This window comes from Ambystoma mexicanum, chromosome 1q (assembly GCF_040938575.1).
Source record: "Ambystoma mexicanum isolate Mex_15411 chromosome 1q, UKY_AmexF1_1, whole genome shotgun sequence".
NCBI classification, from domain to species: domain Eukaryota; kingdom Metazoa; phylum Chordata; class Amphibia; order Caudata; family Ambystomatidae; genus Ambystoma; species Ambystoma mexicanum.
This window is the reverse complement of record NC_090922.1, coordinates 260,019,390-260,038,211: the sequence shown is the minus strand read 5'-3', so window position 1 is coordinate 260,038,211 and position 18,822 is coordinate 260,019,390. Positions and strand designations below refer to the sequence as shown.

At 48.1% G+C, this 18,822-nt stretch overlaps 1 protein-coding gene across 1 annotated transcript in view; it reads right to left on the bottom strand.

Annotated features, from left to right (window-relative positions):
- The window catches only part of LOC138554969 (cytosolic phospholipase A2 gamma-like), a 235,447-nt gene extending 217,238 nt beyond the window's left edge, over nt 1-18,209 (bottom strand). The window contains exon 1 of the mRNA XM_069642604.1: nt 18,169-18,209. The gene's annotated coding sequence lies outside the window, so the exon portion shown is untranslated. The remainder of the gene's footprint in view (nt 1-18,168) is intronic.
- Between the last annotated feature and the right edge of the window lie 613 nt (nt 18,210-18,822).

Sequence of the window (18,822 nt, the reverse complement as noted above, 5' to 3'; positions counted from 1 at the left end):
GTCCCTAGTCATTGTTGTGGGCCTTCCTCGTTGGTTGTGGGCTGTAGTCTCAGCCCCTGTGGTGGAATGGGGGGGTGAGGCCCCATCGGCTGTAGGGATTCTCTCGCCCTGGACTAACCATCCTTGTAACGGACGATGCAAATCCTCTTGTCTTTTGGAGCCATCTGGAAGGGTGTTGGTGATCCTAGTCCAGACACGAGCCTGCGGCACAGTAGGGCCCCTAGCTGCTTTCTGCTTGTGCTTCCTGCCACCAATAGCCAGCAAAAAAATGGAGATACCACCATGGTGTTGACTGCACCACCCGGTTGGGATAGGGATGGGGGGGTGAAGAGGGACCCATCGCTGTTACAGCGATGGCCTGGGTGGAACGTGGAAGCAGGCCGTGGCCGAAAGCTCCATCAGAACCTGGCTCGAAAGACTCCTCTTCATCCTCCACCCCCAAGGCCGGAGAATATGAAGCAGAATGGTACTCATTGATCATATCCAGCCAGCCCACCCGCTGAGAATTGCTTGTTAGGTCAACAGTCAAGCCGGAGGGAACAAGCTGAATGGGACACATCTGGGCATTCATTGAAGGTGGGAGTTGTTGCATATGAGGACAGGGTTTAATTCAGGTACTGGTGGCACAACTGTTGTGGAGGTATTGACTGATGGTGCATGTGAGTAGTTAGCAGCCCCCTAATGGCAATTTAGTCCTTGGCCATTGGAGTGCATAGTTGTAGTAAGACATCCAGAGTATCACTCAGAGATACAAAGTTTGTTGCGAGGCGCTTCCCCTGGTTTATTGGGCACCATGACTGGGTTTGTCCCTTTGGAATGGCCCTTCAATCGGGACCAGACCATGTGTCACATGTACCATCAATGTCGTCGGTGTAGCTGCTGGATGAAAAGGAGGTAGACAGTAGCCTCTGCAGGTCCGGATTGGTGGACAACTGAGTTGCAATAATATTAACATAGACAGCAGATGGGCTGATAGCCTTTTTACTGTTAGTGGCCACCCCAAGTGAGTTCCGGTGCAAGTTCTTAACCTTCTTCAATAAGGAGTTGTCATTGTCAATTGAGGTGGAGGAGGCATCGCCTGGTGTACTAGTCCAGGCAATTCCATCCCTGGCCCAATTTCCTCTATAGGAGGCACAGGTTCATCTCGAGGGCCAGACAGTGAGGAGGTCCGGAATTAACCCAGCCACCACCTCCTGCTCCTCCATGATAGCTCTCGTACAGGGGTCAGCCCGAGTGGGAGTGAGGGGAATGGAGGAACTGGCCGCCATAACAAGCGACAGATTAGCACCTGTTCTCCGAAGTATCCAGTAATCAAGTTGACTGAGCATGTGGGGTCATTGTCCGGCAGGCCCCCACTGAGGCTGTGCGAGTTCATGGCACCAGCGCCTCACCTGGCAACACCCGGCGGGTCTAGCTTCCCCACCCTCGAGCTTCTCAAACCAGATTTCCTTCCCATGACGGCCTTAATTACCTTCTTTACAATCAGGAGAGACAGGGAGTGGGGGAACACGATAAAAAAAAAGGCAAAAGAAAGTCAGAGCACTGCAATGGGTAGGCGCTTGGAAGCTCGTCAAGTCGCTGGCATCCGGGCCAACGATTCACTGCCTCCACTGCCCCAGCGAACCACAGCAAACCACTCTTGTCTCCACGCTCTGCACCGCGCTATGAGTGGGGATACATGCAGTGCACAGTCAGCCCGGATAGAGCTCCTCCTCCAGGCAAGGGCAACTGTAGAGAGACTTGCAGCACAGCGTGACACCACAGCAAACCACTCTTGCCTCCACTCTCCACACCACGCTATGAGTGGGAATATATGCAGTGGGCAGTCAGCCTGGATAGAGCTCTGCCTCCAGGCAAGGGCAACTGTAGAGAGACTTGCAGCACAGCGTGACACCACAGCAAACCACTCTTGTCTCCACTCTCCACACCACGCTATTAGTGGGAATATATGCAGTGCGCAGTCAGCCTGGATAGAGCTCAGCCTACAGGCAAGGGCAACTGTATCCACTCTCCGCCATTGTGGATAATTCAATGTTGAAAAAAGCATGTGTTGCGTCATTTGATTAAATAGGTTATATTTATATATTATTAGGACAGATACAGATATGTAAAAATCCTAAGGCATTCACAACCTGTTTCCCAACGCTGAAATTATAAAGGGAAGGCACTGTGATGATCTTCCCTGCCTGAGCCTTAGGGTGTGTGTGGGATGGTGACCATGGGGGGATGGACGAAGTCATCCACCCCATGATACAGTGGGCAGACGGGATAGGGGAGAATGTCCTGGCTGCCACCCCAACACCTGGTTAGGAGGTAATGGCTTGTCACATGAACCCTAGCAATGCACCTGGCCCTTTCAATAGGCCAGTGACTAGAATGCTCAAAATGCAGGCACCGTCAGCACTGAAGGCACTTTAAGACAGGTCCTATCGTGGAAGAACCTTGTATGTTTAGTGCAGAGAAAATGTCCTCCCTTCACAGTAGTAACTCCACTTACCAGCATAGCAAGGGCGAGTTGTGTGCTCCATTGTCTGGAGGCTCCACTGCCAGAGTGCAGCTGGCTCCAGCTCACAGGCGAGGAGATCCAGAGCGTCCACAAATGCATGAAATAGCTTCAGTCCATGGAATGCTGAAGACCCACAATCCTCCACCAATATCACAGGTATTCAAATCTAGCCAATTCCATGCAGAAATCCCACACACGCGTGCAGAGCCTCACAAGGAGTGTGACTCATGGGGAAGCTACAGGACTGTACATAAGGGAACCCAGAGAGCATGTTTGTGTAGGAATTGTGACTAGAAGATGGTGCGCCTTTGGAGATGTCTGGAGAGTTGAGAGGCAGGAGAAGCAGAGAGGTGGAGAGAGTAGAGGGGGCTGTGAGAGGAGGCGCAGAAGACGTGGAGGAGAAAGTAAGATCAGAGAAGAGGCTAGTGGAAGGAGGAGCAGAAATGATAGAGGAGAAAATTAGACAAGACAAGGAGGTGGCAAAAGGGGGAACAGAGGAATTTTAGGAGTGAACACGTCCTAGGTAGGTGTTAGAGAACAGAGGCTTGGAGGAGGCAATGTGGAGAACGGGAGAAAGAGAGTGAGAGAGAAAAACACAAGCACCAATGAGTGCGTGAGATTGGTGATATGAGATATGACCATGTGGTGGAGCATCGAGAGGTTGCCTGAGGAGAAAATAAAGAGCCATTAAGTATGAGTTCACATCGGGGCGACAGAGGAAATGGACTGGAGAGAGCATTGAGTTTTCAGCTTAAGAGCACAAGAGTGAATCTTGGGTAACAGAGAGGCAGACAACCTGGACAGCTCCAGACCAGCCGCCCGCACAAATGCTGCCAGCAAAACAATGGCATCTCTTTGGTGGTAGTTCATGGCCTGGGCACTGGGTCACATCACTGGGAGACCAGAGCACACTGGTACCACACCCTGGAGCCAACGTAAAAAGACAAGAAGAAGCTTCTCCTGGAGGCCTCGTCGTCCCACTATTTTCGGGACATCAAACCTTGGCTTTGAACCCAAACTGAGAAGAACCCAAAGAATGTGAGTGAAGCTGGGGAAAGACCAGAAACACTTAAGAGACTTGTTTTATTTTTGTTGGTAATCACGCAATTATTTCAGTTGCATGTCTGAGAACTTTGTCTTGGAAAACTTAGACCTTTTCTGTTGAGGGAAGAACTGCTTTGTTTGCCTCTCAGAGACCTTTGTTGGCAGCACCCTCGACACACTGCCCATTGGAGGAGAGAGGCCAATGCCAGGTAGAGACTGATCAAAGGCTTGCTTCCCACTTACTGGGAACAAGGTCACCCTGGCCAACTTAAGCTACACTTAAAGCTATTAAGGGTGTCCAGAAGAGGGGAGGAATGTTAGGAAGGGTCCAGGGTAGGGTCCAGGGTAGCAGACCCCATTCTGGACTATGAACACTTGTTGTAATATCCAAATTGGGTATTTTCAAACTGTTTTCCTTTCCCCTGCACAAACCCCATCATGGTTAAAAATGTGTGAATATAAAATGTGGGAATTTTAAAGTTCTGTGGCCATTCTTATGTTCCCACAAGTATCGACCACCAGGAGAGGAAAAAGAGGAGTGATCACAGCCTTTTGAGCCCCTCTGAACCAGGGCACAAGTCCTAAAAATAAAAGTGAGTGGATTCATTATCATACACAATTAGTAGTGACATCAGAGGAAATGAACATATCAGTGTAATATCCTAATTTAATTCAGTTCAGGATTTGCATAATTGAAGTAAATACGCATGAGTCCCAATGTGAGACATAATGTACGTAGAGTTGCCACTCATTGTTCATATGGTTTAGTGGTGAAGTGCTTGACCTGTGAACCTGGCAACTGCAGTTTGAAGCCCCAGTATCTGCACTGTTGTGAACATGGAGTAGATTTTTAAAATGCAACTTAAAAAGAGCGAATAAACATATTTTTACTTCCGGTCTCAAACATTTACAGGGTGGCCAGCCTCTGCCATGTGAAATACGTGGACGGCACCATCCACATGCTGCAGCCTAGACATGTGCCCTGCCAGCACTCATTCCTGGCGCTGTTCTCTTTTGTCCACTCTCTGATCTCCGCCAACCTGTGAATAAAGATACACAGGAAAAGGCACCCGCTCATAAGCGCAGTGGATGTGCTTCAGAAGACGTGTCCTGGGGCTTCAGGGCACTAGCATTCGCGTCACAGGTAAAAACCACAATATGCACAAAACACGCATTGGCAAAGCCAATAGTACGCCTTTTGCAGTTGTTAATTGCATTTTACATTTGTAGTCATGGATTTACAGTTGCCTCACAAAGAATTGGCCCCTCTCAAAGAACAGGCCAGCTGTGGGCCACCTGACTACTATTTGGTGAGTTTTTAGACTATGCTGGACGATTAAATACTTTGACCTTTTGCATTGGGATCAGCTTACACTGCCTGCTACTGTGGCCCATGAAAGGATGTTGACCTCTGGACCATCCCGCATGGCATCACTAATCATGTTAAAACACGCATTCAAGCCCCAGGTACCCAGGGTCATAAACAATGTCCAACAGAACAGGATAGCTCAACGGGGCCAGAAGGAGGGCTGCACCACTCTTAAACAGACTACAGACATACATGGTAGGGCATGCAGGGCTTGATAGCTCTCATTAGCAGCAAGATGAAAAATATTCAACTGTACAAGGACCCATGGCCAATGTATCCGCCAGGCCCATGCAAAGAGACTATCAACATTCATGTAAACATGGCAGTTATAACTAATGTAGGGAAGATCAAATGGTGTGAAGTCATGTGCTATTTTCTGCCAAATCAAAAGGTGAACAGAATTCATGCCTTATCATTTACCTCCAGGACACCTGAGGAAGTTACTCTGCTCTGTGCTTGCCTGCAAGTTTCATGCTTCATAACAGAGCTCAATGTCCATTCATACCTCAAACCCTCTAGCCAAGCAAGACTCCCGGTTCCAAAACCTATAAACAACACATGCAGACCCACACGCAGGGGATTTTTGTACTTGTAGTCCTAAAATTAAAATGGGAAGGACAACACTAAAGGTCCTAGAATGCCACGAACAAAATCAGTACTAATTTCCCTACTCATTCATGTCATGGGAAATCCTGAGTGTGCTGCCCATTAGGCTACTAAGGGCTTCATTCTAATGGGCCCATAATATCCAGCAGAGAGTGCCTGATTGCATTGCAACTACATACGTGATGTGGGCCCTCTCCACCAAATAGTAATGATTCCCTGCAAGAAGTGGTATCCGGAATGGAGATCCAGATGGATGATGTGTTCACACATATGTCAGTTTCATGCGATTAACCCAGATGGATCTCTGTAGTGCACATATAAGAACCCACAGAGCTCTCAAGATTCCCGTGGCCATGCGTGACAAGGCCACCCAGTCATGTGTTTCCATTTGGCTTCTGGGACGTGTAGTTTTTTCTTTCTGTAAGATAGGAAAACTGCAAGTCCCAGAATTCCAAGAAGAAACAGCCCCGGGTCACTTCTCACGCATGCCGGCTGCCATGGAAATAGGACAGACGCCAATACAATTGCTTCCTGTCGATAATGATTATGGATGGTGACTGCTTTTGAACTTTTCCCAAAAAGATCACATAATGCAAATAACCCTGTGGACAAACTCTGCTTGAGAGTTTTCTTAATATGCCCTGCACTGTGCATGAAGTCATTTTTGTTTGGAGCAGACACTTTTTCTATGTTTTCTATGTGTTTTTCAAAGGTCTGCTCCCATCAGAATGAGTGTTAGGGAGATTTCTCACACAAGTGCTTAATTCCCTCTACCTTAGAGCCCTCCAGCTCTTTTGCTATATTTTGGGGCTTTGAACTTTTCTTTTTCAATGTGTTTTACTTTTGTGTCTTTGGTTATGGAGTTTTTAAACAACTCCACTGGCATCATCTTTTTTTATGTGTGTCACACAGCACCTTCAGTGCAGTGGCACAGGGGTGTCTTTCAGACTCCCCAACGTTTAAATACCTCCTCTGGGACTGACTACCATCTCCCAGAGCATGTAAAGTTAAATTGGCTTTACTAGTCTTTTTAAATTTACTGACCCAGTGCACACTATCTTCCTATAGAGTGCTGGAGGGGTTGCTTAGCTTCCCCAAGTCAAAACACTCATGTAACAGTAAAATGTTACCTTTTCCTACTATAAATGGCTGGTGGCAGTGGTTTAGATCAACTACCATGATTTTTCGTGACCGCTAACAATGGTAGCTAAAAATCCGGGCAGCTATGTTTTTCAATATGGCGCTGCAGACATATCTGTAAAAACAGACTCCGGTCATCTTTTTTCGCCATTTCTTTTAGGAAAAGTCCTTCTTGTGTTTGTCTCTGCGCGGCAAACCCAGTTTGGTCCCTTTGTTCGTGCCCTTTGGCGGGCTTCAGTGCTGAAGCCCTACTCTGGTGCCAGTGTGTCTGGGGTGGACAGGATGTGAGGGAGGTGCCCGAAACCCCCTTTGCTTAGTCACCTAGGAGACCTGAATGCACTCTGGTGTGATTGGCTGGCTGACTGTCCGGCAAGTGACAGCCAGGCTGAATGAATGGGGGGAAAACTGTTAAGGAAGAGGACTGCTGCAACTCCTGGACGACCGGTGAAGCCCTGCTGCAGGTCCGAATTGCCTGAAACTTCGATCGACAGAGAAGCCCTTCAAGGTTAACTTCTTCCCTTGAGTTTGGTGGGGACCACCAACTCGTAAGCCACCTGGACACCATCTCTGAATGGTCGAATTTTCAGCAGAGTGATGTTGAAAACCGGATAGCCAGTGGGAAGAAAACCAGCTTGTGGACTTCAAGACACTCACACCTTAAACCGACGTCTTGCTACAACTTTTGGCCTCATCACTGGGCAGTGCAGGAACCTCCTGACGTCCTCCTTCTTGTCCCCACGGCTGAAGCTCAGGAACTGCGAGACCTGCTCGGAACTGCCAGGAACAACTGACTCAGCTACAGCTTTCTTCGTTTACAAGGTACTTTACTAAGTAGTACAGGCTTGTACCAAAGGTGAAATTGTGCTTACACTTGTAGTCCCAATTGCATGTAATGGTCCCAAAGGGTACTGCATGTGATACTGCCTAACAATGAGCATCTCACTGAAACTACACTATCAAAATCAAGAACATGAAATTATTGCACCTGCTTAACAATATGAACTCTTTCCTTTAACCTATCATTAGAACGAATGAAATAATTGCATACCCTTTCGGCAATTCTCATTAATTCCCGCTGGATGGCAACAAAACATAACAGAACATATTAACCTAAATGAACAGAGTTTGTTTAAAGATTTTTCCGGCCATGGTGTTTCATAGTCAAAAGGCTTCTTCAGCGTTGTGCCTAAAAAAGCGAGCTTTGAACTGTCCTCCTTTGGATTATAGATCACGTTTTGTGCTACTGCGTAAAAGTTTAAATGTGCAGGAACAAAGAAGTCACCATTCATACAGCTTAGAAACGTAGTGAATCCCAACCTAGCAGGGGGACAATGTAAACTGGCTGGTGCAAATTAAGATTGATTTGTTAAGTTGATGTTCTGTCTTATTTTGTCTCAGACGTGCTAAATCGCAAAGAGGAATTCTGCGCATGGCCGTGGCAAGTTGAACCAGGTGCCATGCTCCACATATCAAAGAAAACTAACTCCTTATGCGTGTGCCATATGGCCAGCAGCCAGGAGCTACATACTACATTAATGCTGAAAACCGTTGATCGTTTTGTTGGCATGACCACAGCCATCTTACCACCAAGAGGTGATAATCGTCTACTGAGGTTGAGACAATTGGAAGCTTGACTTATTTGCAAGCATAGGACTGTACATACTGGTCTCAACACAGACCACGAATTGTCGTTTTTTCTGTAACGTAACTGTATTTAACAAGATGCAGGCAATTGTTGTCCAATTGGTAATGGATGTATACGAGACAAGTAAACAAAATACTGGTGGGTGAATACTTAGTTTTCTCAGACCTAATTGTTTAGAGTTGTACACTATTTATGATATAAACCGAGCATCTATAACATATGTTACTTTCATGTTCACTGTTGGTAACACTGGAGCCAATGCAGCAGTTTGGCATGATGCACTCTATGTGCCTGCACAATTTTTTAGGATGGGACCTTGTTGTTTTGCCACTTCATTACGACACATCGCGACTTGTTTACAAATTGAGGTTTTGATCTGTGGCTTAAAAAAAAAAATCAGCCATTATATTATACAATCACGGTTTCTTCACCTTTAACTATGTGATATTGATTATGTACCTGTAGTAACCTGTGCTATCAATATAAGCCTTCTGCTTATGATTTGTTTTTTTAGGCTAGCAGACATTACATTATATAATTATCGCCCTTTGCATTTTTCAACATGCCTTCTATTATGAGCAACACACGTTAATCTACTTTGTTTACACGGCCAAGATGGCGGACCATTGTTGCTGTCTGCAGGACTGTGGGACTTCCTCTAGTCTTCACAGTACAAGATGCAGTGCTGGGAGCAGGTTCTGCTGGTCTGTTTACGTGGGCAGTTGAAAAGCATTCAGACGAGATGCGAGCGTACACTAACAACGGTGAAATGGGTCTGTTTTTTTGACGTTTCACAGGGATTGACATTTAGGTTTAACACCTTGGCCCTTTATAATTTTTCTCTTTACGGTTCCCCTTGTTGCATCCGCCCTGCGTCCCGCTACGCGGTGACGCAAGGCGCCCAAATAAAAGCCCCGCCCCGAGCTTGGGAGGCAGTTCCGGGCCAACATACGCACTGTGTGCACGCGTGGTTACTTTTCGCTCCGGCAGGAGCTGCGACACAGGTCGTGTGGCCTAGCATCACACGGGCCCAGTCTCCCCGCGCGCCGAACCGCAGAGGCTGGACCCAACAATGGCGACGGGGTGAACTGCTCGACACACACGCGCTCGGCGCTCGACAGGCTACAGATGGCCCACGGCCGGGGCTCATCAATTTTTGGACACCCGGTGGGGGCACACACACGTGACCCCCACCCACAAAAAAATATATATATATATATTTTTTTTCTCTCTACCAGGGGAAAACTTCCCCTTCTGGCATCAACCTGGCCCAACTGACAGGAGGAGGCCTACGAGGGCGGGGAGGCACCACAACCTTACATCTGCCCCCCAAGGATCGGAGCCCCAGGAACCGGCGGAGGAGGCCTAAGGCTGAGCTACATTGCCAGGGCTGAACGTTTGCACGGGGTGAGCGCCGGATCTCACTGCTGCTGCCCCTCTTGACCCTCGAAGGGATCTCCCAGGGACCTGCACCAAGGTGAGGCAAGCAGACCGCAGCATGGTGACTGGAACATCCACCCCCAGGCCCAGAACACCATTGAGATTGGCGGCAAACCTGTCAATGTCCTCACCACAGGCTCGCCCGCAAGGGAGCTCCTCAGGACTCATTCAGCCGTTTGACCCCTTCACAGACCCGTCGTCAGCTGGCCCCAGGTGGCAGCTATGGATCCAGAAATTCGAAATGGCAAGGACATCACAACTGCCAGGAAGATGAGGTCGCACCTGCTGCTAAACGTGGGAGATGAGGTACTACGCATTTTCAACTCCTTAAACGTGGATGATGGCCAGGACGCATACCTAAGTGCAAAAGATGCCCTGGCAGCGCATTTCCTCCCTCAATTAAACCCGGACTATGAGACCTTCATATTCTGCACCACCATTCAGGCAGAAGAGGAAACACTGGACGCCTACCACACACGTTTGAGAAAGTTAGCCATGTCCTGTGAATTCACAAACGTCGAAAGAGAAATCCGGAGGCAAATCATCAATGGCATCCAATCGGAAAAGCTGAGGCGGCTGGTGCTTGGTGAGAAAGGCATCTCCCTCCAACGGATTCTCGAATTGGGTCAACAAAGAGAACTGGCACACACCAGGGCTGCCAGCATGGGGGCAACGCTACACAAACTGCAACCTGCCCTCACCACAGCTCTGGTGTCCCATGTCACTAACAGACAATTCAAGAGAGATGAGGCCGGTGGCAGCTACGCCCAAAACAGGTGGCAACCACGTGTCCCGGGGCCCAAAGAGTGTGGATGGTGCGGAGGACCGCGACATGGATGGCGAAACTGCCCCGCGCAAGGAACAACTTGCGGGGCATGTGGTAGGAAAGACCACTATGCGAAGGTCTGCCAGTCAGTAGGAGCCACGACACAGCCCCCACAGAATCCTCAAGAAAGGAGTGGGACCAAAAAGAAGAAGCAGGCCAGTGCAAGAAGGGTCGAAGTGGCCAACTCCTCGACCGAGGAAGAAGGTGATGATGTCTCAGGAACGCAACATGACGCCGGTAAGGAACAAGGGAGAAAAGGGAGGAATCAGGGGCAGACACCACAGAGAAAGAACCTCCGAAGGCGAAAATGCTTAGTCTACATTCAAAATCAGCAAGTGTGGATGACCATCGACACGGGAGCCTCCATTAATGTTATGTCCACAAGCATGTTCCAGACATTACGACCACAACCGGACCTGAAAGACACAGACACACTGCTGTTTGCATACAGCAGCAGGAAGCCCCTACCAGTCGTCGGCAGATTCCGCACAACTCTAGTCCACGGCGAAAACAGGCTAAGGTCAAAGATCTACGTCGTGAAGGCGGGGATCGAATGTCTTTTGAGTGGGGATGCAGCCGAGGATCTGGGTCTGGTCAAGTTCATCTGCCAAGTCGATGAAGTGCAAGAGGTCGAGAACATCTTGAAGCACTACCCCAAACTGCAAAAGGGGATAGGGTGTCTGAAAGGGAAGACCATCAGACTTCACATTGATGAATCGGTACAGCCGAAAGCAGTGAGACACAGGAGAACACCGTTCCACATGCGAGAACAAGTGGAGAACGAACTCAAAGCGTTGGAAGAAGCCGGAATAATAGAGGAGGTGACCGGGCCGACACCATGGGTCTCCCCGATGGTAGTAACAAGAAAGCCCAAACTACCCGAGAAAGTCTGAATTTGCATAGACATGCGTCTCCCGAACACCGCCATCAAGCGGGAGCGCCACATCACACCCAGGCTTGACGAAATCGTGGCTGACCTGACAGGGTCACAAGTGTTCTCCAAAGTCGATCTGAAAGCAGGGTACCACCAGTTAAAACTGCACAGAGACTCTTGTTACATCACAACCTTCTCAACACATCTGGGGTTGCGGAGGTACAAACGCCTGAGCTTTGGGATATCGTCTGCGGCTGAATTTTTCCAACAAACATCCAAGAAGTCATCCGAGACCTACCTGGTGTCCTCAACGTGAGCGACGATATCCTAATCCACGCACCTGACAGGGAAGAACATCTCAAGAGGCTCCGGACCCTACTGGGCAGGCTGGAAGACACTGTATTGACCATACACAAGGAAAAATGCGAGTTTTTCAAGTCTGAAATCACATTCTTTGGGTACAAATTCAGCAGTACGGGCATCTCTCCTGACCCCCAGAATGTCGCAGACATCCAAGCGGCAAGCCCGCCAATGACACCCACTGAAGTGCGCAGGTTTCTGGGCATGGCCACCTACTGCGGTAGGTTCATCCGAAATCTGGCCACTCTCTCAGAGCCCCTACGTGAGCTGACCAAACTAAACGTGAAATGGGAATGGGGGCAGGAGTGCCAGGAGGCGTTCAACAACATTAAGGAGTCCCTGTCCGCCGACACGTAAATGGCGTACTATGACACCGAACTTCCGACGGAACTGTTCGTGGACGCGAGCCCCGTAGGGATAGGGGCCATCCTCATGCAGGTCACCAAAGAGGGGGAGAAGAGGCCCATTGCATATGCGTCAAGAGCTCTGACGATGACGGAACAGCGGTACTCTCATATCGAGAAGAAGGCCATTGCCGTGCTATGGGGGTGTCGCCACTTTCACCTATACATCTATGGGCGGAGATTCACGGCGATCACAGATCACAAACCCCTCCTACCAATCTTCATGGGTACGTCATCACACCCACCGGCACGGATCACCAAATGGTTGCTGCACCTCCAGCAGTACAATTTTGAACTGGCCTACCAGCTGGGAAGTGGTAACCCGGCGGACTTCCTCTCAAGGCACCCACGTGCGGCCACATCACAAGAAGTCCAAGTGGCCGAAGAGACCGAGGAGCACATATGCCAGATGGTGCAAGCCATGAGGCCAAAGGCTGTCAGCATCGAGGACATTGAGTCTGAGACCCACAAAGACCTGTGCTGTGACCTGGTGAAGGATGCCATCATCTCCGGCGACTGGAAGACATTCATGAAAAACACCCACAACAGGACAGTGGAAAAGAAGATTTTTCTCTCCGGCATGTTCACTGTGAGACAAGACCTGTCGATCACAGAAAGCGGACTGCTGCTCCGGGGAAATCGGATTGTCATACCACCAAGCATACAAGATAGGATAGTGGCACTGGCCCAAGAAGGGCATCAAGGAATGGCACGGACAAAAGCTTGGATCAGGCATCGGGTGTGGTTCCCACAGATTGACGAGAAGGTCGAACATCTGATAAGCACATGCCTGCCCTGCCAGATAACCGGGGCCCTGCCTGATCCCGAACCCATTCAGTCAGCGGAGCATGGTCACGGCCGGTGGGATGCCATTAGCATCGATTTCTGTAAACTACGAGAAGGCCTGTATCTCTTGGTGGCTATCGACGACCACTCCTGATACCCCAAGGTTGAGATAGTGGAATCCACAGCGACGGGGATGGTCATCCCTGCCATCGAGAAGATGTTTGCCACACATGGTCTTCCCACCACGATCAAGAGTGACAATGGGGCCCCCTTCCAAGGGGAGGAATTCAAACAATATTTGCTAGAGCTGAACATCAAGTACCATCACATCATGCCGAGATGGCCCCAGGCGAACGGCGATGTGGAGCGGTTCATGAGGACCCTAAACAAAGTTCTGAGAGTCAAAGGCAAATGCCAGCCCGTGCCAAGTTGACCTGTACCGTTTTCTGCGGAACTACAGGGTCACCCCTCACAGCACGACAGGTGTCCCATCTGCCGACCTCATGTACGGCACCGTGATAAAGTCATCGATCCCGCACCACCCCAGCAAGACACCGGATGAGGTCGACCCGGAGCGCACTGAGAGAAGGAGGACGAGTGCCAATGCACACATGAGTGCAAAGAGGAGGGCGAAACCGTCCGACCACCACATGGGCGACCAGGTGGTCATGCTGCGAAATCCAACAAGGTCCAAACTGGACACCAGATACGAACAGCTCCCATGGACCGTCGGTGGAAGGCATGGGACCATGGTGACAGTGACGAGAGGATCCCGCAGGTGACGCGGAATGCGTTGTGGTTCAAGGCGGTGCTACGCAACCTGTGGACCGATGGCGAAGGCTACCAGGAAGATGAAACATCCCAGTCCACCAACAAAGAAGAGCCCGTGGCACTAAAGGACGAGGCAGCAGCGGGTGACAGGACGTGGGAGCAGGGGAGCGAGCCGGACATGGGAGAGCCGGACAGAGAAGGTGAGCCACCCAATGGGACAGTGGCGGTCAGCCCCAGAGGAGGGCGGTATGGTTTAAGAACTGCCACGAGACCGCCTGCCAGGCTCAGAGACTATGTATGGTAGTCGGCCCCCTGCGGACTGTGAGAAAAGAGGGTCCCCGTACATGAATAGTTTATTTTTAGTTTAATTTAAATGTACCGATCACATGTGTGTTTATTGTTAACCTTATTTGAAATAAAGGAGGAAATTTGCATGAGCCCTGCGTCCCGCTACGCGGTGACGCAGGGCGCACTAATAAAAGCCCCGCCCCCGAGCTCGGGAGGCAGTTCCGGGCCAACCTACGCACTGTGTGCATGTGTGGTTTCTTTCGCTCCGGCAGGAGCTGCGACACAGGCCGTGCGGCCTAGCACAGGCCCAACACCCCTTCTCTTCTGTTTTTGCACATGCTGGCATAAGACCGGCACTTCGCACTCGCAGGTTTATATTCAGTACACACCGAGATAAGCCTAACGTTTTGTTTTATATATAAGTAGGATCGTGGGGGCTTAGAATGTCAAGCCGTGAGTTACTCAATTTGAGGATGTTAATGTGTGACTTTTATTGTTATCGGTATTTTCAGAGCTCCTCTGCGCATTAGCGGATTTAACAATTTTGACTAGCTAAACTGCCATATAAATCGGTTAGATCGTTTGACTTGCTTCAATTTATTTAAGTCCAGATTCGCATGAGTAGTTTGACGTAGCTATTACCAACATAACCCCACCTCTCTTTTCGTTTTTCTATCTGTGTCTTAGCCCATATTCCAATTGAGTGTGCACAATAAGAATGATCTCAGGTAAGCACAATTTACGCGTGATCACTCAGAGCACAATAACACTGGGATGCGCACAAGTGGCATCTGACCTAACTAGTCACCTTAATGGTTTAACGTGGCGGTTCAGCCCAGATCACAGAAGAGTTGGTCTAACAAGTAATCTTTTAATTATGCACAATGTTAGCATTCCGAGGTTCATACACTGGTGTCCGTACAATGGGTATCAGCTCTAGACGTGTGCCTACATTTGTGTAATCTGGAGACTCGCAGCAGTCTAATCTTGGCACAATTGCGATGGTGTTACGCAGTAGTAGTGCATGTACCGTGCAATCTCACTGTTTATGTGAGATGTGAGAGTAGTTTACTTTCCTTTATGAGCTTTATTTCCAATAGGATATTTTAATTGGGTTCTTCTCCTTTATTTTTGTTGCTCTTTTCAAGTGACTGGTATGACATCCTGGTATCCTTTATATGAACTCATGACATCATTGTATCCTTTATATGAACTCGTGATTATTGTTCATGATTACATTTATGCAATGTTTTATACTCCCTGTTTTTTATATCGATATCGGATTGACATATTTCAATATGTGACCCGTTATCCCTCCCTTATGGCCTCTGGGGTGTCCACGAACTTCTCATGATATACCAAGTGTCTGTACCTACCAAATCTCATGAATGTTTGTTTCATTAATGTGCGTAACACGCATGTATGATTCTGTATTTCATTTTTGAGCATGTTATCTTGTGGATAGTAGCCTGGAAGAAGACCTGTTGGTCGAAACTCGTGTCAGCTGTGTTCATTTTAGCAAATTGATCATAAATTGTTAATGTAACTGCGCAATGTTGCTGTGTCCATTCTCATACTACATTATCTCCTCGATACCTTGGCCAAAGTTTGCTCCCATAGAGAACCATCGGCAGCAGCTACACACCTGGTTATTTCTTAGTTCGGATCTGATTTACAAGTGGCTTTTGCCGTGACCAGTGCATAGGGTTCCAGTATGTTGCCCCATATGGTTTTGTTTATAGTTAAGTGGACACATAAGCACTTCCTAATTTTGTGCCATCCTTTCTGCTAGACCCTATGGGCATTCCCACCCACTTCTTTTCCTTCCCTGTTCCAAGCACGAATCTATGAGATCTCTTTGAGCTAACTTGATCAAGCTGTGCCATCGGACTTTGCACTCAAAGTGCCCGTCAGTGTTTTTTTAAAGCAGTTTTCCGAGAGTTACCAACTTAATTGGAGTTGTAAATGTGCTACTGGTGTAATACAAATTTCTTATTCAGGTCTGCAATCACCCACTCGACTTATAAGCACTATGCGTGCCCTTCACTGAAGTCCTGTGAAAACAAGCATTTGCAAAGCCAACAGTTTTGGCTTGTGTTTAAGTAGTAGTCATTTGCTAGGCACGGCTATCATATGCCCAGGCACTTGCACCCTGCTGCTGCTTCTACCATCAATAGCCAGTTAATACCACCATTGCAGTGCCTGGCAAGTGCTTTTCCCATGCCTACACAAAAGCCAAAACTGTTGGCATTGCCAATGCGTGTTTCTCAATTCACCAGTCGATCTTGCTCTCTCACCCCATCTTCGTTTGTTTTTATCACTCTTCTTTGTCCCTCTCCTCTCACTCCATCTTTTCAGAGCCAGCTCAAGATGTGCTCAGGGGGTGCAGGCACAGCAGGGGACCACCCGGCACAGCAAATAAAGGGCCCGTTGCCTCCAGCTCAGTGTCATGTAAACTTAAGTATCTGCCAAGAGGTGCGGCGCCAGCGCCTATTAAATAATCACGCCGGGCGTGGCCCTTAAGCACCCTTTACAAGAACAGCAGGGGGCTCAGTTCTGTTGTTCAGCTGATACTTGTTCTCGATAGGTAATATTGGGGGGGTCGGCGCAATTAGTGACAGACCCAGAACTCCTCGCCGAGGGGTTCCTGATGCGTCTAATCGGGCCAAAAAATCAGTCAAAAGAGGTTCATCCCACGAGGCGTAATTCACCCAAGAGAAACTGAAAACATATTTTTCCTGACTTTTGAATACCTCATTTTAGTGCGGTTCCTTTGATAATCCTGATTTTCAAATATCCATGCTATTTTTGCACGTTTGTAAATAACATGTCTGTTTTATAATGCTTATTTGGCGTTTTTTCCCGAGCGCTTTGACTTTTTAAATGTAGTGAACCGACGGACAAGGGGGAAAATTTTATGTTTGCATGTTTTATTCTGATCATTTGCACATGACAAATGTTTTTTCTGTTTTTTTTAATGCTTCCCTGCACCGAAAAATCTCGCACAGAGCGCTGGCAGACCTGGGGTCAGCACTGTCTCTTTTATATTCTCGGTCTCTCTCCATCTGTTGCTCCCTCTTCCCAGCCCCCTCGCTGTTTCACTCTTCTTTGCTTGTTTATCCATGGAACTCACCCCTCTTGTGTTCTATCTTCCTTCATCTCAACCCCACGTGCATAACTTTTCTGCCTGTGCATCTCTAGTGTTTATTTATGTTTATTATTTTATTTATTTAGCACTACGAACCCTGGGGTATCTGGGCTTGTGTGGTGCTCATTTATCGACCTCCGAAAGATGAAAGGCTGAGTTTGGTCCTGCCGGGATTCGAACCTGCATCAGCAGGCTCTGTACAGAAGTCCAAGCGAGCGCTCTACTCGCTGTGCTATTGGATTGGCTTAAATTGGTTTGTATTGCTCGTGCCCTCTCCATCCCTCTCTCTTCTGCCATTCTCCCAGTTCGCTTCGCCTTCTTCGTGAAGTAATACAATAGTAGTGTAAGTACAAATATGTATTGAGAGCAGACATATCCGAGAAGAAACCGCTTTCAGGCACAACAGACCATGCACGTTTAGACAATAAATAATAATAAAAAAGTGTGTGTCCAGTATAGCACACATTAAAGAAAGGAGGCTAAAACAGTCAGATATCCCTACCATTATAACAGATTTAGCAGATTAAAGCACCGCAAACACATTGGGCTTCAATGTAATTTTAAAATATGGCAAAGGGGTGCCTTAATTCTAACAGGCAGAGCATTCCCGTTTCTCAGCCTACAATTCACGATATGCTCTTAATGTTGTCTTCTCCTCTCCCTCACTATAGCCCCCGTTTCCTGAAATCTCTTTATCTTCCGTTTCCCTTTTCCATGCCATTTCGTTTCTCTTTTACAATCTGTGCCTCATTTTCCACCTCCCAGCAACTCACCAGTCACCCTGTCTCCCCAACGCTCTCATTTGCCCCCTTTCACCTGTTACCTTTCCCCTTGCTTCTCTCTTGGGTTATCGTGTTTAAAAAGTCAGAGCCAATCACTCCTTTCCCTCGGGAAGAGTCCAGAATAACTGCGAAGCTAAGCACAGCAACACAACATTCAAAAAGACGTGTGGAAACCATACCATGGGCAAAAGCCGCAGCCGTCGGGTTTCTGGAGCAGGACAGACTGCCTCTCTGCCAGAAGAGGCGCGCATTAAATAGAGTTTCCAGACTGCTGCCAGCCAATGGAAGGTCTGGAGGTGGTGACGAGCAGGCACTTGGGGTGGAGTTTAGGCACGTCAAAGAGTAACTGGTGGGGGGAGGAGGGGGTCACTGCTAAATGGCTCTGCAGCGTCTCGACTTTCGTTGTTGTGGTGTTTATTTCAAATTATCTCCATAAAATCTCACACATCAAAAAACACTGAAAACAGCTTAAAAAAAAACACATCTTTACAACACATTTGTACAGCCTCGTGTGAAAATACCCCAGGTCTGTAAATATAAAGTATATCAATTTTCAAAGTAGACTAAGGTACAGCAATTTGAGAAGACGTGGGAAAGTAAAATAAGCCACTTGAGTCAAGTCACAGCGTCACCCAAAAGCCATCACTGGAAGTTCACAGACAGATGAGCAAAGCATTGTGGGTATGTAAATTAGTCCAAATGTAAGCCTTTAGCTACCCAAAAAATGTAATTGTGTTAACTAGATCCAAAAAGAAATGTCTAAAAATATCACAAATTTGTCTTCACCAAACATTTTCAAACAAGTTGCTGCTTTTGTCAGAAATGTTGCAATC